A 25,278-nucleotide genomic window follows, 5' to 3' on the forward strand; every position below is an offset into this window, starting at 1 on the left:
CGGGTGATGAGCAATTGCATTGTGCATCACTTGTTTTGTACACATTATTATTATTAGTAGTAGTATCATCATTATTTTCTTTTATTTTCAGTCCTGATAAACTCTCTTTATCTCAACCCACAAGCTTTTTTTTTTTTTTTTTTTTTTTTTTTTTCCAATTCTCTCCCCCATCCCAAGGGGAGGGGGAGAGTGAGCAAACGACTGTCTGGTGCTTAGCTGCTGGTTGGGTTAAACCACAACGTACTTGTACTGATATCTGAAAGAAAGCAATATATAGATCTGTTGTCTGTTACGAAGTCATCACTCAGTGTTATGTTGTGCTTCCAGGATCATATATCCTTTCAGGTTATTGACTGAGAGGCATTTTAAGTTCATGATACCTTCTAGGACATGATTCTTTTTTCTGACTTTAAGGAGGAATTGTGTACTATTTTTCTTTTAGTTAAACAGTTTATGCATTTTTTTTTCCTTAAAGATACAGGTAAGTCACAATGTTCTGCTTTTTCTTTTGACTCTTACTTAAGGTTAGAAGAAAATATTGGATAAGATGTAATAATTTATCTATTTCTGATCTTGTGAGCCCAAACCCAAGAAGATGTTACACCATTTCTTGAAGAGCTTTATATCCCTATTTGACTAAGTAAGGCCAGGACTACCTAGGTTTCCTTCAGTAGGCTAGTTTTCCACCTGGAGATCTCTCCAGTCTATCAGTATTTCCCAGGATTTGTTTCATTTGAAAGTCCCAGGCACTCCTAAGACATCGATCCTGTAGAAACCTCTGTGCAGTTTGGAATCCTTGCAAGCAGCACTATAAAAGTACTGCAAACATTGTGACACGTACATTTAAGAAGTTTTCATGTAATCAGTAAATATGCTAAATTGAATAAATTAGAGTTACTTTTTCTACTGCAGAAGTTTCCACCTTCTGGTGTTTGTGGCAGGAATATAGACTTAGAATTATCAAATAAATCAACGTGAAGTTTCCATTTTTTTTCTGCTTAACTTGTATTTTCGTTGCTCTCCTTGAGATATTAAGAAAATAACCTATATGATTATTATTTTTTTTCAAAAATTACTTCTGATTATTTTTCAAAAATTACTTCTGATCTTACTAATTAAGTGAGCTCAGCTCAGATTCAGATTTCATGTGGAACTTTAAAGCCCTATCATCTTGCTTTTCTTTACTATTAATTCTAAGTATTAATATTTGTATTGGGTCGGGCTGGGATGTTAACTTTCCCTGCAGCAGCCCATACAGTGCCATGCTCTGCACTCGTAGCTAAAACAGCAATGGTATCACACCAGCGTTGCGTCTGCTGCTGAGCAGTGCTGGCACAGCATCAGGACTCTCTCTAACTCCCCTGGGGGTGGGCAAAGATGTGAGAAAAGAAACATCACCAGGGCAGCTGACCTAAACCAACCAAAGGGATATTCCATACCATATGGTGTCACACTCAGCAATAAAAGATGGAAAAAGGAAGAAGAGGGGAGGGGCGGGCTCTCGTTGGGAAAACATCTGTCCTCTTCCCGAACACCAGCTACGTGTGTTGAGGCCCTGCTTCAAGGACGTGGTCAAGCATCGCTCATTTGTGGGAAGTAGAGAGTAATTTCTTTCCTCTGAACTTCCACATAGCCTTTACTTGTTTTGTTTAGTTTTCCCTTTCCCCCTCCCTTTTCCCCTTTCCTTTTTTTTTTTCCCCCTTTAGTTAAATTGTTAATTGTTTAGTTAAATTGTTTAGTTAAATTGTTTAATTAAAAATAATCTTTCCTTAATAATTATTTATTTTCCCTTAATTAAATCATCCTTATCTCAACCCGTGAGTTGTTCTTTCCTTTACTTCTTCCCCTCCTCATCTAAGGAGGGGGAGTGAGAGAGTGGTTGTGGTGTTCAGCTGCCTAGCACAGTAAAACCACCACAATATTAATATTGACTGGTTAGATAGGTAAACACATACATATAAACAGCTAGCTAGCTAACTAGATATAAACATCTATATACACCTCTTTTCTCAGATAGACTATATGAGAGCTCAATAAAGCAGAACTGGTCTTTTATTTTGCTTGGCATTGTAGAAACATCAAACCAAAACTACAGTCCCTACCTTCAAATGTTTTTTTTTTTTTTTTTCCCCCCTAAATATAAGGCCGGGGCAGCAGATGAACCAAACAATAAGAAAGAAGAGTGCAGAAGCAAATCATGAAACAAGCTTTGTTCCTGACATCAAGGCCAGTATCTATTCCAAGACACAAGTAGTTTAAATGCAGTCAATTAGTCAATCTTACAGTGACTGTGGAAAAAGAGGATATTAAACAGCTTTGCAGGTGTTATGAGAAGTTAATCTGAAGTATGAGTTTGGATAAAAAAAATCAAAGTTTTTGTTTTCCAATTTAACAAATGTTATAGAGAAACTGACATCTCAGGCTGCCTGGAAGTGAGATCTGACATTTCTGCAATGAATGAAGGCTTCATTGGTAAGATGGAGACACTTGCAAACAGCTTTAATGGTGAAAATACTTAGCTTACCTTAGAAAACAGAAAAAGAACTATGTATCAATAAGGGTAACAGAGTTGGTGTGGCGGGCTGGGAAAATGACCTGTTCATCAGAAGACCAAACCTCACAGGAAAGGAACGGTGTCCTTCAGGCATCTTCTGGGACACCATTAGTTTCTACAAACATTCAGGATACCTGGAACAAGTCCTAGCAACAAGATGAGGATATCTGCAGCCCTTCAGAATCGAATTGACGGGATGGGATGGGATGGGATGGGATGGGATGGGATGGGATGGGATGGGATGGGATGGGATGGGATGGGATGGAATGGAATGGAATGGAATGGAATGGAATGGAATGGAATGGAATGGAATGGAATGGAATGGAATGGAATGGAATGGAATGGAATAGAATAGAATAGAATAGAATAGAATAGAATAGAATAGAATAGAATAGAATAGAATAGAATAGAATAGAATAGAATAGAATAGAATAGAATAGAATAGAATAGAATAGAATAGAATAGAATAGAATAGAATAGAATAGAATAGAATAGAATAGAATAGAATAGAATAGAATAGAATAGAATAGAATAGAATAGAATAGAATAGAATAGAATAGAATAGTTCCAACTGGAAGAGACCTAGCAAAATCATCAAGTCTAACTGTCTTATTACTTCAGGGCTAACTTAAGGGTAAAATAGATACTTAAGAGTGTTATCCAAATGTCTTCTAAACAAGGACAGGCACGGTGCATCAACCACCTCTCTAGGAAGCCTGTTTAAGTGTCTAATTATTCTTGGAAAATAAAATTTTCCTAATGTCTAGAACAAACCTCCCCTGGTGCAGCTTTAATCCCCACGTATCACAGAATCACAGAATGGTTAAGGTTGGAAGGGACCTCTGAAGATCATCTAGTCCAAACCCCCTGCCAAGCAAGATCACCCAGAGCACATTGCACAAGATGGCATCCAGGTATCTCCAGAGAAGGAGATTCCATAATCTCTCTGGGCAACCTGTTCCAGTGCTCTGTCATGCCCACCGTAAAGAAGTGCCCTCTCATATTCAGACAGAACTTCCTGTGCTTCGCTTTATGCCTGTTGCCTCTCATCCTGTTACTGGGCACAACTGAAAAGAGTCTGGTTCCATCCTCTAGACACTCTCCCCTCAGATATTTCTACACATTGATGAGGTCTCCCCTCAGTCTTTTTTTCCAGGCTAAACAGGCCCAGCTCTTTCAGCCTGTCCTCATATGACAGGTGCTCCAATCCTTTCATCATCTTTGTAGCCCTCCTCTGGACTCACTCCAGTAGTTCTATGGCTCTCTTGTACTGGGGAGACCAGAACTGGACACAGCACTCCAGGTGAGGCCTCACCAGGGCTGAGTAGAGGAGGAGGATCACCTCCCTTGACCTGCTGGCAACACTCCTCTGAATGCATCCCAGGACACAGTTGCCTTCTTGGCAACAAGGGCACTTTGCTGGCTCATGGTCAGCCTGCTGTCCACCAGGACTCCCAGGTCCCTCTCTACAGTGCTGCTCTCCAGCAGGTCAGCCCCCAGCCTGCACTGGTGCTTGGGGTTATTCCTCCCTAGGTGCACTAGCACTTGCCTTTGTTGAACTTTGTACCCTGTCATTTGATACCAATGGGAAAAGATCACAGAATTGTAGGGGTTGGAAGGGACCTCGAAAGATCATTGGGTCCAAACCCCCTGCCAAAGCAGGTTCCTTAGAGCAGGCTGCCCAGGTAGGCATCCAGACGGGCCTTGAATATCTCCAGAGAAGGAGACTCCACAACCTCCCTGGGCAGCCTGTTCCAGTGCTCCGTCACCCTCACTGTGAAGAAGTTCTTTCGCATGTTGGTGCGGAACTTCCTGCGTTCCATCTTGTGGCCATTACCCCTTGTTCTGTCCCCACAAACCACTGAAAGGAGGTTGGCCAAATCCTTCTGTCTCCCACACCTCAGGTATTTATACACATTGATGAGATCCCCTCTCAGTCTTCTTTTCTCCAGGCTGAACAGACCCAGGTCTCTCAGCCTTTCCTCACAGGGAAGATGCTCCAGGCCCCGTATCATCTTTGTGGCCCTCCGCTGGACTCTTTCCAGGAGATCCCTGTCTTTTTTGTACCGGGGAGCCCAGAACTGGACACAGTACTCCAGGTGAGGCCTGATCAGGGCAGAGTAGAGGGTGAGGATCACCTCCCTTGATCTGCTGGCCACGCTCCTTTTAAACCATGCCAGGATCCCATTGGCCTTCTTGGCCACCAGGGCACACTGCTGGCTCATGGTCAGCCTGTTGTCTACCAGGACCCCCAGGTCCTTCTCTTCAGAGCTCCTCTCCAACAGGTCGTCCCCAGCCTGTACTGATACGTACGGTTGTTCCTTCCCAGGTGCAGGACTCTACACTTGCTCTTATTAAACCTCATTTGGTTTCTTCCTGCCCATCTCTCCAGCCGGTCCAGGTCTCGCTGAATGGCAGCACAGCCTTCTGTCGTGTCAGCCACTCATCCCAGCTTTGTGTCATCGGCGTACTTGCTGAGGGCAGACACTATTCCCTTGTCAAGGTTGTCGATGAAGATATTGAACAAGACCAGACCCAGCACCGACCCCTGAGGAGCACTGCTAGTCACAGGTCTCCAGCCGGACTCTGCACCACTGATCACCACCCTCTGAGCTCAGCCAGTCAGCCAGTTCTCAACCCACCTTACTGTCCACTCCTCTATCCCACACTTTCTCAGCTTTGCGAGCAGGATGTCATGGGAGACTGTATTGAAAGTCTTGAAAGATAAACACCTCCTTCTCCACTTGCCCTCCTCAGGAAGTTGTAGAGGGCAATGAGGTTACCTCTCAACCTCCTTTTCTCTATGCTTCACAAACCCAGTGTCCTCAGCCTCTCCTCACAGAACATGACAAACAAACAAACAAAAAACTTCTGAAGTGCAATGTGAGCTTTCTTCAGCTAATACTGTCTTTACTGAAACATCCTTTTCTGGACTGGATGCTTGCAGCCTTACCCATTTTTACCCATGGCAGTTCAATGTGCTACAAAAGCACCCACCTGAGCTGTTTGGATGTTGCTGACTGGAGGAAGGAACATGGACCAAAGGATCTCATGAGGTCCCTGTCCTGTGACTCAAAGCTTCTCTGGAAAATATGTGTGGGGGTGGAGTACAAAAAGACAAGGGAAGAAAGTGAGAGGCCAATGAGCCCTCAAAGTTAAACTCCAGGTCAGGGAGAAAGATTGAAAATGAGTGTTAATAAATGACAGTAAATGCTCTGCAGAGTGGTTTTACAAGGCTAAACAGAAGAAGGATACCCAGAACTGAAGCAGGGCAGGAAGAGATATCATTCATACAAATAAGCTAGATGGTAGCTTGAGGAGAGAGGTAAAACCTTTATAAAATCTAATGATGTGTAAATACCACCTGCATTAATTATGCTGCACTATTGAATGTTAAAAATCGAGGCCTGGAGCTAGAATAATTAATCTGCCCTTGTCGTTGCCTTGGAAGGGAGAGAAAGCTACTGTTCTTGGAAGCGCTCCCTAAAGTTACAAATGGAAAAAAAGGGAAAGTTTACTTTGCTCAAAGACTTATTTTTGGCAACAGAGAGTTTCTCAGGGTTGTTTGCTAAAAACCTAAGGAAGAGAGACACTGTCCTTTCATTTTCTGTCAAAAGAGATGAGTCATTTCAGCCTAAAATTCTTAACACAGGACAAGCCATTTTATTTGTGTTAGAGATTTGATGAACTGAGTTGCATAGTCTCCCAACAAACTAGCCCAGAAAAAAAAAAAAAGAAAAAAAAAAAAGATAACTCCCATGAAGGAAGGATATTAAATATATGAATATATGTAGAAGCAGAAGTTTTCTATTTTATCGTTGGTCTGGAGAGTTTACTTTCCTATAGTGCAATTTCTTCAAACAGAGTTTTTTAAGCTGTCTGTGACAAAATGACATTTCAGCTTAGACTTGGCTGTTTACAGTCTATCTTCCTGTCCTAAATTTTCGGAAAATAAGGACACGTTGCCTTAGAGATGAAGGCACTGTTAGTAGGAATTAATATAATGTCACCAAGAGTCAAAGGAAAATTCATTCAATTATTCAGAGGCATGTATGAACAACTGTACCACAATGAGAGAGATGTTCTGGTTGCTCTATTCATAATGAAAGGGAGAGACAAGCCCCAGCTGCTACAGCTGTCCTTTTCTTAAAATGACATTACTTTGTGTCATTGTAAATGATGATAAGAGGTGGCTCTGCTTTAAATAGGAGAATAGTATTTTATACTGAATTGTCCTTTCACTGAATGTGATATATTGGTTTCCAGGTGTAGTTGTTCAATATAAAAGCAAAAATACAGAAATGTATAAATATAGATATATATCTCAATGTTGAAAAAGGAATTCATCCTGTTTTTTTTTGTTTGTTTTTGCTTGTTTGTTTGTTTGTTGTTTCTTCACTTAAATCATAAAAGTAAGCATTCCAGAGAGAAAAAGAACCATCTATTTTTCTGCAATATTTTGTTATTTCGTTCTATGGACAGCTTTCTTTAGCAGATTCTTCTAACACAATATCTGGAGCTCACTCTGCATGAAAAAAATGTCAGTATAAATACTGTGATTTCATTTTCAAATGTAGACATGTATAGATAAAAGTATAGATAAAAATATCTATATTTTTAGAAAAAATATTGAGTTGTTTGGCCTGGCCTCCTCAACCTGTTTGCATATTCACTATTTATACTGCTTCCTTTTTTTCCAGATTGCATTTCTATAGCCAACATAGAGTGACCCCCCTCACCCTCAACATGATTGTTGAATCTTTAGGATATTTATAAAAAATCCTACCTCATATTTTTCTTTTCCCAAAAGGAGTATGAGCCTGTCTCTTCTATTTTATAGGGCATCCAACAGAAGAGATGAGCAGAGTCCGTTCTCCTTCTTTAAGTATCTTCTAGGCCAGCAGCTAGAAGGCGTTCATAAAAACTGACTGCCCGCAGGTTTAAGCTCTTCTGTGCTTAGAGCTGAGAGATTTTTGAATGACATCCTAGAGACAGAGCTATGAAGCCATGGCACATTCATTCTAATTCTTGAGCAGTTCCACCTTGCATGGGATAGTTAAATATTAATTCATCTAGTGAGAAAGAGATCCAGAAGAGCTGTGAGGGATTTTATTGAAGAGATAGCAAGAGAGAACACTTAGCTTTCAGTCACTGATCAAAACAGCTTGTAAATATTTTAGATCAAATTGACCATCTTGAAAGCAAAAGGTGGAGAGTAGCCTACTCAGCTCAGCAACTTCTTTAGCAGCTGAGGCATACCTCTTGCAAAGTTATATCCTCTGAAGCACAGGATAAAATTAAACTTTTACTATGCACACTCTATGTGAGTATACATGATTAAAAGTGATGGGCTGTTTGTTTCCTGTCTGCTTTTTCTTTTCTTTTTTTTTTTTTTTTAATAAGTCTATCTCTTCATTTCCATTGCTTTCATTTGCCAAAACTACCAGAATTGAAATTGAAATGTTTAGTTTTAGAATCACAGAAACACATATTTTTTTCCCCCATATTAAGTTTTTATTTATATATATATAATCTTCACTTATCTGACTGGATTTTTCTTTTCGGTTTTCAAGTTCAGCCAACTAACCAGAAAATTAGTTATTTAAAAAGATCACATTCCTTATTTTTTTGCTCCTTCTACTGTAGAACTTCTCAGTGTCCTTATGTAGTTGGGCTTTTATAAAAATTCCCTAACTCAATTCCTCAATTCATGATAAAAAAAAAAAAAAAGGAAAGGAAAAGATACGTCAAACAGTGCTCTTGTTCACTTTTCAACAACATAGTAAATGGATCAAGTGATTTGAATAATGTTTGTCTCCAAGGTCTTCCAAATGAATTATTACTGTGGCTAAAACCGCATGATTGGTAAAAAGCTGAACAATTGTGGGAATGAACACAACTTCTACATGCTGTTCAGATAGATGAATATTTCAGACAATTGGGATATCAGCTGATAACCTAGTTCATCAATGCGTTAAATCTCTGCACTTATTTAACTTAAGCTTTCTCAATTAACTCCCCAGTATGCAAGGGGTTTTTGAAACATTCAGACAGAATTTCTTCACCTGTGAAAAGAATACATAAAGCACCAAGCTAAGAGAGCTCATTGAGCAAATCCTGAGTCAGATGAGGATGGTCAAAACCATCCATGTCAAAGTCAGTGCCTGTCCTGTCTTATATTTAGGCCTTCCACCTCATATCACCTCTGTTACACTTCAGTCACTCCAGTCTTCGGTAGTGGTATTTGTCTTCTGCTGTGGTCCATCTGTTAGCAAAAGCATGATGATTATTGGTGGTATAATTTTAAACTTCCATTACAATTATTACTATATTATTTTGAATTCATGAATGAAAACTTGTAGAGATGTGCTTGAAATTGTGTTCAATTTCTTTCTTAAAACAAAGTTTTTTCTTTTTATTTGAACAGAAGTTTATACTGTTGATTACAGTTTTAGATGAGATCATGGAACATAATGTTTTTGGAATTGATACTTCTGTAGTATGAGGAAAGATGGTTATCATTGTAAATTAAATCTGTCACCACCTGAGTGTAAATATGTAGTAAATACTAAAACTGATGGCTTAGATATAATTCATTTATTCTACCAAGTATACAGAGCCTTCATGTAAGTAGTATTTTGCAGATCCATAAGCAGCTGCTAAGTCTGATGCTCAACAGTAAAGTCAATATAAACTTGTATCTTCATTACAGGTAAAAAAGTTGGTTTTAATTCTTTTTTCCTAGCAAAGCTGAATGGACTTCAGCTAGTTACTCTCATATGATACTTCCACTATGTGCAAGAAAGATTCTGAGATTAAAGGGGTAGGTCTGACATTCCCTTATACTTCTGTGTATGAAAGGAAAACCTGAAGGGCAGCTTCATCTCTTGCCTTTCAAAACTAAGATATGCTCCCCAGGGAATAAAATAAACAAGTTGGAAAATTATAGAAAAGGAAATTACCCCCACCATTAAAATAAATAAATAAATAAATAAATAAATAATCTATCACTGCTGAGTTTTGCCATGTAAATTTTGATAGTAGTCATAACTAAAAGTAGAGATGAGGCATCTACTTGACAAACTCTATGTATAATAAGACAGTTGCTCTTCAGTTCTTCAATATTATGTCAAATTCCTTGTTGTAAGATTTCCTCATTTGTTCTTATTGCAACAGCTTTTCACACGACTCATCATATCTCAAGTATATTATTCCAAACACTAAAGTGAACTTAAACACACTTATAAACAAAAAGTTAAACCCTTTATTTAGTGAGGAAAAGAAGCATATGGAACTATACTTATGAAATGGCATACTTTTGAAGTGCCATTTTTAACTTGACCAAGAAGATATTTTAGCATTCTGCTATTTCCATTTTTTTTTGAGTCACGAGTAAAATTATAACTTTGATCCCTCAGTTGTCCATCTAGATTAGTTCCAGGATGCAAGTGACTTCCATAATTTCAGTGAATTACTGTGTACGGCAAATGGTAGTACTGCATTAACACATTTTAGACTAAATGTGGTGTTTATAACAAAGAGTTATTTCAGAGGAACACAGAAAAGATAGGTTCATTTTGCATAATAAACCACATCATTTTCCAGGGAAAGTAGATATATCAGGTGGTAATTTGACCCAGGATCTTGCCTAGCATCATGGGAATCTTTCTGATTTAATGAAAAATAGCAATGATTTAAGTATTGTCAGTACAAGTTAGTCTATGTGACATTACAAAGTAAAAAAGGCAGTGAAAATAAGCAACATAGAGTCTACAGAATTGATGTTAAGGTAAAATTACATGAAAAAGTACTCATATGATAGAAAATCACCTTTCTCTGCAGGAGAGACATCCAATAAAGGAGAGATTTATGAACATAAGACATAAGCACAAATGTTCCCTCTGAGTTCCAGACTGCAAAAGGTCTGTTTGACTTGTTGGTATTAAAACCACGAAGATACTATATAAAATGTGAACAGTGGCAGCAGAAACAGCAGAAGATAACCATTGTTTATGAGTCCATGACTAGTCTGGCTTGTTTCCTAGGTGCCTAAAATGTGATGTCACCAAAAAGTCAGAAGGACTCTATTAAGCACTTCATTATTTGCTTCTTATTGAATAATCTGCCATTTATTTAAATTTATCTGCACATCTCTGTGTCCACATTTTTGTGTAGCAACTTAGAGAATTTAAACGTGTTTGGAAATAGGAGATCTAAATTGCTAGTCATTTTTGTCTAGTGATTAGTCTAACTAGGTGAACAGAAGTATTTTTGCATCACAGGAGTTTTCTACGACAGCCAACTTTACCTTTCATCTGTCTAGTTTCTTCCTTCCCTCCCAGCACAGTTTCTCCACTAACTTACACAGGCTAGACACTTTACAGTGTACTGTCAGGAAAACTGTGCACCTGTTGTCATGCCATGTCTGAAATGCTTAAATGATTCATTACTCTTCTTTTCCCTTTCATAAAAGTGAATAAATTACATATTCACTGACAAAAATTTTAACAAAGTAAGTTTTAAATTAGAAATTAATTCAGGAATATCTTGGGACATTGGGATACATGTTATTTCTATGTATGTGAGGGTTTTTCTTTAACAATGGAAAGGCAGGTTGTACAGAGTTAATTTTGCATTCCTCTGAGGATCCCTGTGTATACGCTCACTCATCTCTTGAGCTGCCAGACTAACTAATTTTGTCTTGATGCAATAGCATGCACTGCACATATGACAGGAAATTTGTTTTATAACTTATTTTGTATTTTTATTTCCAAATCTATATTATCTTCATAACCATGTTTATTTTTGTCTTTTTAATGTAGCAGTTGTAACAGCATGAACTTTGGCACATGAAACTTGCACATGGAAGCACGTTATCTCCATGTCTAAATTCAATTAAATGACGTTGCTTTTTAACAGTGAAAAATAGATGCCAGGAAGAATATCCTCACATCCCTATAAATTTTAAGTGTGTAAGTAAGATACCCAGTACTTTGGTTTATGTTTGGAATTAAATATAAAATATTTAGAGAGTCAGAAGCACCTCAGAACAACCAATATGCTGACTGGTTTTGTGCCTAGAGCTACTTAGAAGGAATAACCTTACGATGACTGTTTTCTTAAAACTTAAAACTGCATGTTTTTAGCTCTTTCTTGGAATTCCAGAAAGACTTTTTCTTCTTCTTTCTTCAAGCCCAACACTGAAGATATGTCAGAGAAAAATTGAGATTATTTATTTATTTCAAAATGGTGACCATTTTTCCAGGAGGTGGGAGGTGAGCTGTTCTTCCCACTTTTGGAGGTATATAATACCTTCACTGTGTGCCAAAGGAGTGGTCTAACCACCAAGTTATAATTTATTCTGTAACTGGGATGGTGGACAAACATTTCCAGACATTCAAAACCTACTGCTGAAGTCATTTTGTAGAAAGGAACTCAAGCTTAACTCGGATACAGAAAGACAAAGGAAAGAAAAAGAGAAAGAGAGAGAAAGTATTTAATAAAAACATCATAAGCGATCCTGAGAGCAAAGCCAAGTGTCAAAATGTTTTATTTTTGTATTGATGTTTAACCTCTAAATGCTCTCCTATCACTTCTTTCACCTTTTCTCTGCCCTTTCTCTTACCATTACAACTACTAAAGTACTAAATAAAAAGTTGTGGTTTTGACCTTTATAAAAAAGAAGTAACTACCACCTGTTATGTAGTGCAGTGTATTTTTTCAGAGTATATCTATTAAATCTGGGTAAATCTTCCAGGAAGTCAGAGAAATACTTACCACCACTGAGAGGAATTAATTTCTTATGTACGTCTCTGGGCAAGGTGCAAGGAATGGTGACAGGTACCAGGGGGATGTAAAAATCAGGGAAGGAGACCCTTCATACTTTCAGGACACGTGGCAGCTGAGAAGACAAGATATGGAGAATGGTTTGACTGCTTAAATTCTGTCTAAATCTGATTTCCTGCTGTATTACTGTGGGAGATAATTGGAATTAGTGAACCATTTCTTTATTGTAACCTGTTAAATTATTCCGTGTGGACAACTGTAATATGGTAAAATCTTAGACCTCCATAGTCTATTGAAACCTATTATAAATATGACTCATGGCAGAACAGGAGAGTGGCAAAAAATTTGAACAAATTAGAAGCAGAAATCCTACTCCCCAAGCCATCATGCACTCTTCTTTCTGCCTTACTCACAAATTATGAAATTCAAGGATCTATTTTCTCTATCTGCAGAATTTTGAAATCTCTAACTTTTTAAGTTTCAATATCATCATCAGTCTGTACCTGAGCTGAAGGGGAAGTGTCAAGAGAAATCTGCATCTGTTTGTCAGTCTGATGTTATGCATTTTGAGTCTTACACTATGCATTTTCTTTTTACAGTAGCTTGTGTGTGTCTGTCTGTCTGTATGTGTATGTATGTATGTATATATAGATGTCTTTTACATGCAAGTTTCTTTTGAAGGATATGATAAAAGACTAAATGTGATGTAGATGAGGGTAGAATTCTACCTAGAGGCTGTAGCATTAGTGAAGAAATAAAAGTACATGTCAAAAAGGAAAAGAGGGAAACTCAGACAGTGATCATCTGATCTTATCACCTGCAGGATTAGAAACTGTTCTCACAGTCAGGAAGGTTTCTTTGAATCCTGTGTTCCTAAATAGCTTAACATCATCCAAAATGGTATGAGAAGAGGAAAACAAAAAGGGCTGTTCTGGAGGCTTCAACACTGTTGCAAGCTTAATAATGGCTTTGTCATCAAAACTTTGAATTATGGTAAGCAATGAAGCATCAGGAAGAAAAATAAAGAAATGATAAAGTGTCCTTCAGACATCATCTTACCTTAATTTTTTTGCCTTTGTGATAAAAATGAGTTATTCAAAATATATGTGTGTCCAAATGAAATATAAAATATTACAGCATGCTCTGAGATTATTCACTGCTTTGAAGGCATAGGGTTCCATCAGTGCTGGTCACTTTTTAAGTACCACCTTTTCAGAGCACAAGAATGCACAATTCCAAAATGTCAGAAGTCAAACAAGTGGGGTAGAAAGTTGGCTTGGACGAGCAGGGATCTTCTTCTAGAGCTTAGGTTCAAAAAGAAGGTGTATGGCCATTGGAAGTGAGGTCGGGCAACGTCAGAGGACTACAGAGATGTTGTTCACCACTGCAGGGAGAAAAACTGTGCATCCAAAGCTCAATTACAGTTGAAGCTGGTCAGTAGTGCTGGGGACAATAAACTATGTTGCCAGAAAAGGGAGGACCAGAGGTAACATTGGTCCATTATTTGATGAGCATGGTCACATCACAAAAAGAGATGTATACAAAGCAGAGATGTTTAATTCTTCACCTCTTCTTCACCTTCTTCACTTCTTCACCTCTGTCTTCAACACTGATAATGGGTTCTGGGACCTCCAGAGACCTGAGTTGGAGGACCATGACTATGTTAACAAAAAATTCCCCAGCAACACCAAACTTGTGTGGGGTTTGCTGCTCCAGCTGGATGCATATAAGTCTCTGGGGCCTGTTGGGACTCGTCCCAAGGTACTTGGAGAGCTGACTGATATCACTGCGAGACCTCTCTCAATTATTTTTAAATTATCTTGGGGATCTGGAGAGGTCCCAGTCAACTGGAAGCTGGCAAATATTGTTTCAATTTTCAGGAAGTGCTAGAAAGAAGACCCTGGTAATTACAGGCCTGTCAGTCTCACTTCAGTGCCTGGTAAAATTATGGAGATCATTCTGGGAGGTATTGAAAAACACCTGAAAGACAATGCAGTCATTGATCACAGCCAACACAGGTTCTTGAGGGAAATGTCCTGTTTAACAAACTTCCTTTTATGACAAGGTTACCCACCTAGTTGACCAAGAGAAGCCAGTTGATGTAATCTTAACGAATTTGAGCAAAGCTTTCAATACTGTTTCTCACAGTATCCTTCTGAATAAAATGTCCAGCACACAGATGGACAAAAACATGATGTGATGGGTGAACAACTGGCTGATGGATCGTGTTCAAAGGGTTCTAGTAAATGGGGTTACATCAGGCTGGTGGCCAGTCATTACTGGGGTTCCCCAGGGCTCCTTTTAGGGTCAGTTCTGTTTAATGTTTTCGTAAATGACTTCGATGACTTGAAGGTACACTAAGTAAGTCTGCAAATGACAATAAATTAGGAGGATCTGTTGACGCCTTCAAGGGTGGAGAGGCCTTGCAGAGAGATCTTTACAAATTAGAGGGCTGGGCAATCACCAGCCGTGTAAGTGCCAGATTCTGCAGCTGTGATGGGGCAGCCTTGGGTATATGTACAGGATGGGGGATGAGTGGCTGGAGAGTTGCCTCACAGAAAAGAATCTGTGGGTTTTGGTTGATGGCAAATTGAATATGAGTCAAGAGTGTGTCCTGATGGGCAAAAGGGCCAACTGTACCCTGGGTGCATCAGGCACAGCACTGACAGCTGGTTGAGAGAAGGGGTTGTCCTGCTCTGCTCTGCACTGGTATGGCCTCACCTCAAATGCTGTGTTCAGTTTTGGGTACTACAATATAAGAAAGGCATAAAACTACTAGAGAGCATCTAAAGGAGTGTTAAAAAGATGGTGAAGAGTCTAGGGGACAAGATGTATAAGGAGCAGCTGAAGTCACTTGATTTGTTCAGCCCAGAGAAGAGACTGAGGGGAGGCCTCATGGCGGCCTGCAGCTCCCTCACAGGGGAGCAGAGGGGCAGGCCCTGATCTCTGCTCTCTGGTGGCAGTGACAGGACCTGAGGGAATGGCATGGAGCTGGGACAGGAGAGGGTCAGGGTGGGTGTTAGGAAAAGGTTCTGCACCCAGAGGGTGGTCAGGCACTGGAACAAGTTCCCCAGGACAGTGCTTACAGCACCAAGCCTAATGGTATTCAAGAAGCATTTGGACAATGCTCTCAGACCCATGGTTTGATTTTCGGGTGGTCCTGTGTGGAGCCAGGAGTTGGACCTGGTGATCCTTGTAAGTCCCTTGTAGCTCATGGCATTTTATGATTCTATGATTATTGATTTCTTTGTATTTGTGTGTGTGTGTATATATATATATGCTCATATATATAGCTGCCAAGCAAAGCAAGTCTGAATGTCAAATCACCTAGAACAATTAGATATAAGCCATCTTTCTCTTTCTGAAACCCAAAATAACAAGAACAGACATGTATCACTGGCTCTGTAACAGTTCAAAATCAAGGGTATTCAATTACTTGGTGACAGCTGACAATTAGATTAGATATGTCCAATAGAAAATAATAGTAAGAGAGGTTTTCATGGAAAAAGAAATGCTTAGAAGCAATTATATTTCTAATTATTTTTCCTGCATTGTTATTTTTTGCTTTTCTTAAAAGAGGGTGCTATGTGTTATGGGTAGAATCATAAGTTCATTTGTTATCTGAGATATACTTGAGCATTACTGAGAAATGGGTCTCTCTTTTCCAAGAAAAGTCAATTACAGAAAAGGTTACTTCCATTCACTCTGATGGAAACAGAGTTCTGAAAGGATCAGCTAGGTGGATGCAAGACAGCCCTAGAAGCCAAATAACATCAGAAAGAAGGCCAAGAGCTATAACATTTTGTGTTTTAAAGAAAAGTGAACAGCAGGATGTAAAATCTCTCTATGCTGTATCTCAAAGAGTGCAGTAAATATGGGCCATCTAAATCTTGACTGATATGGCTGAAGTGCAGAGATTCAAAAGGGTCTGATCTTAATAAATACATCTATTTTCAAAGAACTTTCTGAGCTGCCATCTAGATAACTGCTTCTAAGTATGAAACTGCTTTAAATCACTTCTAGTTTAAGAGTAAACACAAACAATACTTTGACAGTTTTCATGCCTTGTCAGACTTCAAATGGTTTTAGAGAGTGTCTGACAAAGCAGTCAGATAGTCACATGTGATGTTTCTGTTTCTGCTTAAATGAGAAGTGACCATATGCAGTATGGAAACACCACAGTGGCCTTATTTCCATACTAATTCACTGGCATTCTGGTATCACAGGTAAATCTTGCATATAATACTTGAGATAGAAAAACACATATAATAGTGATTTCTAAAAGGAGTCTTTTATGTGTGGATTGTATGACAAGTAGTTTTCCCTGGGTTGTCCAACATAATAACATCCAGCATCAGCCAATACAAAGTTAATACTAAACTCTCTTGAGATTTGATTTTCACATTAAAAATCCCATGGATGCTATGAGATTCAAAAAGAGAAAAGAGAAAGCTGGAATGAAGCCAGAGTTGAAGTGCCACCAATAGGTTTTACGTTCAAATTGCAATGACATTGATGCAGTAAAATACCTTAGAAATCAGTAAATTGGACAAGCCTTCAAAGCCCCAGGTCTGCTAGCTTCTGTAGACAGTACCCTGGGATAAGTGGGCTCATCAGAGGGGAGATCCAGATGATATAGAAGAGGAAAAAGGACACACTTACAGGACACACAAATACAGTGGAATTCAAGATAAGTGCCTGAATCAAGCAGACTTGCTCCTACCTTATGTGTATAAACATCTGTGAGTATCTGAGCCTTAGCTGCAGTTTAGATGAGATACCTACGGTAAGATCCAGTTTCGAAAACAGGTGGTACTTTAGTTTCTTTGCAGTGATGGTACCCTGTCTTGCTGACCAAAGCTTAGACTATTAAAGCCAGGTAGTCAGTAATGCTGGTGTTATATTACCAGCAAAATTGATACGTTGGTTCTGTAAAGTATCAAGATCACATTAAAACAGCCCCATCCAGGTGGCAAATACATGGTTATTGGATCAAGTTCAGGTAAACATAGGTACCTCATAATATATTTATGCATATTTAACTCAGCTTTCTTTTATCTTGAAGTGAAGAGCAATCCCTGACATAACATTTATCCACAAATATCACTTTCTAAGAGAGATTTTAAGACCTTTGTTAGCTAATGAAGCTGACTTTCTTACATGTTCTTTGCATATAATGGATACATTTTTTTGATGTCTAGAAGGTATTTTGGTTTTAGGGAAACATATGGACCATGGCCAACAATTAAATTTTATAAAAAATATACTTACTCTAAATGAAAATATTTCAGAACACGTTAATATCCACTCAGTTCTCCACTCTAGTTTCCTGTGCAAAACTTGACATTTAACAGTCACTGTCTCAAAAATTCTGCCCTCCTGTGGATCTCTGGGATCCATAACCCATCCACGGAGGCTGTGGAAGAAAAAACTAAAGTTCTTCCTTTCATTTGCTCTTGTAAAGCAAGATCCTTTGTTTTTCTTTAAAGTTCAGTCTGCAAAGAATTTGCAGTACTATGTACCTGTAGGTATGACTTCCTACAGTATTGGTTTACAGCACTTCTGAGTCAGCCAGAGAGAGTTTTACTGAGACAGTAGTGGGAGCATATTGAGAGTATCAACAAATGTGTTTTCCAGTTCAGATCTGTCCAAAATCCCTAACACACACACACAATATCAGCCTTCCATGGAACTCAGAGCTAGCTTATTTGTTCAATATCTACATCTTTGTGTGATACCATTCACCTGCATTTCTACTCCTAGCCAAATAATATAGCCTATGGTGTGTTTTAATCACGATGCCATTTCTCTGTTTGAAATGAACATCTGTGAACTTTGCACATCAAGGAAAACAGCAACCCCAAAGTTTATTTATTTATCAAACTATGTACTTTTTTCTGATGCATGAACAATTTCAAAGGTCTGTCTTACTAGCTGGATGGTATTATTAAAGCCACAGAACCCAAAGGCTGGGAAACCTGTTGGTGCATACTGTATTGTCATCAAGACAGCAAAAGAAATGCTGTGAAGGCATTCTATGTCTTGAAGAATCGTGCTATTGATTTTGTTAAGTATACTCAGATCAAAAGTTTGCATTTTGTATGAAATATACACTTCAGCAAGAAAGTAAAACTGTATTAAAATTAAAACAAAATTCTGTTATTGAAGAGGAATGCAAAAGTACTGATGAATGCACTTTATTAAAAATAAAAAGAGCAACAGAGCTCTAATATCCAAGAAATATACTTTGCTATTGATGCAAGTATCTTAAAAATTGAAACTTCAGAAACTAAAAATAAATAAATATATAAATAGATCTGACCATATTTTTGCCCTTACACAGGCCAGGGAAAAGAAACAAATATTTCATAAAATCCATGGGTCTATTCACTATTGCTACCATCTTCCATGTGGGAGGTAATGGTTCTAAAATATCACATCTCAGTGATTTGAATAAACAAATATATTGCTTTAAATTCAAGTATAATATGAGAATATCAGTGAATTAATCAAATATAAGACGACAGGCCCCTATGACTTGACACTGATAAAATAGCAGATAAAAAAAAAAGATCACGATAAAACGCGTATTCATTTATATACATGATTAGACCATATACATTGTGTTATTGGTTGAAAATTTGTTTGCTGTAAAGGTCACTGTAAAGTGATTTTACTACTTTAATAAAAGATATTTATTTTTTTTTCTAGCCAGTACTGGTGAGGCCACACCTGGAGTGCTGGGTTCCACCAGTGCTGGATTCCAGTTCTGGACTCCCCAGTACAAAAGAAACCTGGTCAGAGACTGAGTCTATCATGACTGGAGACTGTCCAATATAGGGCTACAAAGACTACTAAGAGACTGGAGCACATCTACAATACGGAAAAGCTGAGACAGCTGGGACTGCTCAGCCTGTGGAAGAGAAAGATCAGAGGATCTCATCCATGTGTACTAATACTTGAAGGGAGGATTCAGAGGAGATGGAAACAGGCCCTTTTTAGTCATGCCCAGTGACAGGACAAGATGCAATAGGTACAAAAGGAAACACAAGATTCCTTCTGAATATCAATAAACTATTTTCCACTGTGAGGATGGCTGAGCAGGCTATCTAGAGAGGTTGTGGAGTCTCCTTCCTCGGAGATGTTCAAAAGCCATCTGGACATGGGCAACTGGCTCTAGGTTGCCCTGTTTGAAGAGGGGTGGATAAGATGACCTCCGTAGGTCCCTTCCAACCCATTCTGTAATTCTGTAATGAAAATCAGGAAAAAATATGTAAAAGCTTGGGTTCTTTTTTAACCTTTGTATTTTTTTTTTTTGTGGTTGCAGTCATTTCAGATAATATTCCCTTTCTTCTAGTTCTCTGGAATCTCTGCTCAGGTCACCTGTACTTATGGCTTTAATGTTGGCTGGAATTAGTTGCCTTCAGTATATAGGGCAAGTCCAGTCATCAGTGCAATAATGTCAGCTGCATCTGAGCTTTTAGAAACTACGGACACGTTTCCCGTTTTAGGCTGGCTGCCTGTATCCTCATTCCTTTGTGTCACTAGATCGATGTACGATACTAGAATGAAGAGCCAGGTGTTTCCATTTCACATAGTATTAAAAAAAAAATAAGTATTTTGTATTGATTACTTGGTACCTTTTTTCCCTAGAGTTCAAACAACTCTCCTGAAGTTGATATGCTATAGCATTGCAGTGAAAAGGGATTGATATTTGATTCTCGTATTAATTAAAAGAGAGAGTGTTTCCAAGTCAAAGCTTTCCCTTGCTCAGCTTTTCTTTTATTACTTCTGTTGCAGATGCTCTCTGTCTCATCCTTCTTCCCTGACTGAATCTGTCCACAGCCTGTGCAGTTTTGTTTAATGCAAGTAGTTTAATCCCTAATGTCCACATTCTACGTAAAAATCCACCAGTGATGCATTGTTTTTCTGTCTCACTTTGGGCTTCACAGTGGTAGCAATATATATAGGCAACCATTTATCATTTATGATTTTTATTTTTATACTATTTAATATGATATTAAAAACTAAACACTGTCGCAAGCAAAAAAGAACAAATGGATATTTCATTTTCTCAGCCTTACTAATGTGGTAACATAGGCCCAAAAGTTTGTCAAAATTTGCTTGACTGGAGACACATTATTGAAGGCCAAAAGTCAATGAGCATATAATCAGTAATATATACTGGGCATACACGTTAGAAACACAACGGAGCCTAAAAAGTTAAGAAAGTCCTTTTATAGTTTTGCCCTCTCTATACAGAAGATATAAGCAGCCATTTTTCCTGTCATTATTTAACTTTAGTATTTATGAATGCCATTCATAAGACAGATCAAGAACTGTTGTGAGGTAGAAGGGTACAGAAGGGACTATTTCCATATTTCTGGCTAATAGATTGTAAAAATAAGCATACATACACTCTACTGATAGCTCTGTTATGAATGTTTACTTTTAACATTTTCCAGTGATTCTAAAACATTTCAAGCAAGGTTTCAACATTTGCCAGTCTTTTAAATACTAAGGATATACATACCTGAATTAAAAATAATAATAATAATAAAAAAATCATTTTTCTCTTTTGTTTGATATAAACATAATTATATCTCCCATACCATGTTGCAACATGGTACTATCTAGAAGTCCATAGCTGGAAAATGGATATACTTATGAATTCTAGAATCTGAGCATCAATATTTAATTATTTCTCAATTTCTGTATTCCAGCAGAAACAGTGAAATTCTTCCAAACAGCTTGAATGTCCCAGTTAAGCTGAGACACACCTTTATTTCAGAAACTGAAGGGCATGTATAAAGGAATTACTAAATTATCACCAGATTATCAATAATATGCTTAGTTTAGCTTATCATATACAAGAGCCAAGAGAGTAGTGGGATGCAAATCTGTCATCAGTCTTTTTCTCGGAATGTTATACTAATACCAGCATGGTACCAAAGCAACGAAAGTGGAATACTTTCTCTTATAAGTAGTTCATAGTTAAAAAATAAAATAAAATTACATCAATGCATGCATGATTCATGCAAATAAATAATAATAAATGATAACATTGACATGTATTTAGCAGATGCCGTCACAGCTGATGATGCTGATGCCTATTCCAAGTGGGCCACATCGACAACGTAAATGCCATGTAACCGAGGAAGAAATACTTCCCATATTCGTCTGGAGATGTGCTTCAAGTATGCCATTATGAAGCCTAACTACAGTGTTGATACCTCTAGCCACTATCCCTTATTAGATTGTTCAGCAAGATTATTAGCATAGCTTTCAAAAAGCGACATCTCAGAATTATTTACATATAGCTGACAGAAAATTGCAGATCTTGCAAAAGTTATTCTTTCTGAGAATAATGCGTGGAGACATTCTAGAGCTCTCAAGATATTCATTTCATCTTTGCCTATGTTATAGAATCATAGAATCGTAGAATCATTCAGGTTGGAAAAGACCTCTAAGATCACTTAGTCCAACCTAGTACTGACAAGTCCACCACTAAACCCTCCTACTAAGTTATACATGTACACATTTCTTGAAGACCTTCAGGTCTTTAGGTTGATGAATACTTCAACCACTTCCCTGGGCAGCTTATTCCAATGCTGCACAACCTTTTCAGTAAAGAAATTTCTCTTCATGTCCAATCTAAACATCTCCTGGAGCAACTTGAGGCCATTTCCCCCCATCTTATCACTTGGTGCCTGGGAGAAAAGCCCAATTCCCACCTCACTACAACCTCCTTTAAGGTGATTTTAAAGTACAGTAAGGACTCCTTGTGCCTTCTTTTCTCCAATCTCCCATCTTCCTCAGCCACTCCTCATAAACTGCTCACTTGTTCTAGAGAACAAGTCTTAATGTCAAATATACAAATTGTATTGAGTAACTTCAGCAAGACTTTGGTTCATATTGAGATAAACAAGAGACATCTTTGGTGCAGGGATACTGACAGTAGGTGGGTAGCCTATGTGATCTTTTCTAAGACATCATAACAGATGAGAATATAAAATTTAATCCTGTTTGGATTATTCTGTATGGAAGTAAGGAAAGATCTGTAATAGATTCTCCTTCTATGATTCTTGGACTATAGTTATGATGTCATCTTCCTTTCTATCTTCTTGTATCTACGTCACAAGCATTACAAGCCTTTCTGTGACATTGGAAACTGGTTTGGCAAAAATTACAGTATGATACTCATTCTCTGTTTAATCTTCATAAAATTAACTAATGGTGTTTCAGGCTGTGGTCCAATGAATGCAATGTGACCACTGGGTTTCATCCACATGATGTAATGGTCCCCCTGCACTTAATGTCTCCTCAGGCTGGTCCACATTGTCCTAAGACAGGTTTGTATACACATAGGAGTAAATGAAACATGAGTCCTGCTTCTCAAGGCACAAGGCTGTATCATTCTCCTAAGTTAGTGAATAAACTACATCCTATGTCCTATCTGCTTTAGTATTCAAACAAACTTCCTGCTGATTGTTATTAACTTCTCAACAAACATCACATGCTTTGGTGGATGAATTTTTCCATTAGTGCCTGTAGAAATTAAGTCTTGATAAAATAATGTTATCATCTTTTCAGTACTAGATGATGAATTTAATTAATCCTTTGACAGGAAAATTTATTGAGCATTGATTGAGTCCTGAAGGTAGAGAATATCAGAACATATCTGTACCTTTCACTTTTTTTCACTTTAATGTCACCTACTATCTGTAAATCAGCTCTTTTCAACTTTTTTTTTTTTTTTTTTTGGCAGTAGATAATCTATGGCAAGTTTATCCTGGATATACAGTAAATTTTCCTTATTTAGTACAGATAATATGAAGTACTCCTTCAAAGTTGATCTTCATTTTGTGATGGATGTAGTTCATGGTTGAACCTTCCATTTATCAGCTTCCATGTTACCTCACAGACATCTGATTTTGCTGTGACTTGTTAATAGCCGGGATAAGCAGCTGGCATAAGCAGCTGGGATAAGCAAATATTATTTTTGGTGAATGCAACTAATTCAGAGCTTTTAGTCTTTTAGAATGTTTAGAATCTGGATCATCCTTCCTACTTCCACACTTACTTTTACGTCTGTTTTATTATACAAATGCTAATAACTTCAATAATAATGTAACTCTACAAGAAGACTCTGTTTTCCTGATGTGAAGGACCTGTTGTTCATCTTCCTCACTGAAGAAACATTTCACATTTGTGCATCTTCATGTAGTATATTACATTTAACCATCATTTTGCAAGACCCTTGTCCTCTCAAGAACTTGTTTTCTTCTGAGAGGTCACACTTTCTACCTCATTTGTTATCAATCCACTTGGAGTCTCTCAGTGACTTTCTAAAACTTTTTTTTTTGCTATTGTCATTGTTGTCTTGTGTCTTTGACATAAAACTATCCAACAGCCTCTTCTTCCTATTACAAACATTCTGTAGCATTTCTAGTGTTATTGGATCTACAGTGTTTCATCTTCATTTGTTTTTTTTTTGCTATGTCCAGAACTGGAACAAGACTGTTCATCTGGGCAGCTCTCAGATCCTACACTGGCACCTGGAGTTACTGAAGTTGTAAGAATTACACACACCTTCCATTATCATCTGGCCAGATGTAAACTATCTGCATCTTCACTGTTTAGTCCCACGAATGTGATATTTAAAATTCAAGACTGAAATAAAAAATGCAGGTATTGTAAAGTAGATAAAAATAATCTGCCAGCATCTTGGGAATAAGAGCAGTGGTAACAGATGTACAAATGAAAATGATACTGTGAGATACAATTTGCCTTTTGGAGAACATCTTTTTAAACCACTTGTGTGGAAAGGTCATTGCATAAACATATAGTAGACAGATAAACTGGTCTCATACAAATTTTGCTACCTCTAATGGTGCCATTTATTGTCTCAGCTCATACACTAAATTACTTAGCTGACCTTTTTAATGGATAAAAGTGGAAAGGGAGAACAGATTGTGAAGGAGGAAAGAATGTGCATGTCAACTGCAGTTTCAAAAACTATTTACAGTGTATCATAATATACTATTACCATGTCTTCACTTCTACTTCAAGAAAGGGAAGAAATAAACAATTTCTTCCATTAGTTCTCACTTAAGAAATAATTTTCATTTAAAAATCCAACAGATAAAATTTACAGGCATGTTAGGAACACAGACTTAGATACTATGATACTTTCATACAGATAGTTATTAGCTCAGTCTCCATCTCCACTTTATTGCTGGTATAGTTCTGATGAATTTTTGTAGCTTAGAAGGCCAAAATGTTGTAGAATTCAAGGTCTGATGACTAAGTAAAAACAAATTTGTAGTCAGGAAATTAACATACAAAAACAAACCCTTTGAACCATATGATATTGGATAGTCAAATACACCAAGGCTTGAACATTCCGTATAGAATATGGAGTGATTCCTTCAGCAGGATAAACTTAACTGTAATCTAGTATAAAAGAATGTAATCAGGTTTCTTTATCCCCTAAAAATACTGCTCTCCAACGGGTCAGTGTTTTCAACAACTGCCAAGAATTTGCAAATCCTTCAATAAGGCAATGATCCTGCCCCCAGAGTCTTACTTACTTCATGCTTTACCACATGTCACTATCCAGAATTATGTGCAAACGGATGCAGAGATGAGTTCATGCTTGGTGGTCTTTGATGAGGCCAGGATTTGTGACATTTGCCTGCTCAGAACAATTCACTTTTCTACCATTGAACATTTAATTTAACAAAGATTAATTCTTGGAAAAGTTCACAGAATATTAGTTTTGTGTTTTAACTGCACATGTATTCTGAGATTGATTTTTAATAGAAAGAAAGAAGGGAGCATAATTAATGTAATGTAGTAGAAAGCTTGATCTGGTAAATTATCATATGCATGAAAGATAGAATTGGAGGAGGCAAAGACTATGAGGACAAACTTCA

At 37.8% G+C, this 25,278-nt stretch overlaps 1 long non-coding RNA gene across 2 annotated transcripts in view; it reads right to left on the reverse strand.

Moving 5' to 3' along the window:
- The window catches only part of LOC308193439, a 57,679-nt gene that overhangs the window by 6,478 nt on the left and 25,923 nt on the right, over window positions 1-25,278 (reverse strand). The window contains exons 4-5 of one of the 2 annotated variants that reach the window (XR_013949633.1): window positions 12,332-12,455; window positions 7,341-7,626 (exon numbers count right to left, since the gene is read on the reverse strand). This is a non-coding gene — a long non-coding RNA (uncharacterized lncRNA). Of the gene's footprint in view, window positions 1-7,340; window positions 8,820-12,331; window positions 12,456-25,278 lie in introns of both variants that reach the window. The other variant, XR_013949634.1, reaches the window with a different exon arrangement.

This window comes from Anser brachyrhynchus, assembly GCF_964034855.1.
Source record: "Anser brachyrhynchus genome assembly, chromosome: 3".
Classification (NCBI taxonomy): Eukaryota; Metazoa; Chordata; class Aves; order Anseriformes; family Anatidae; genus Anser; species Anser brachyrhynchus.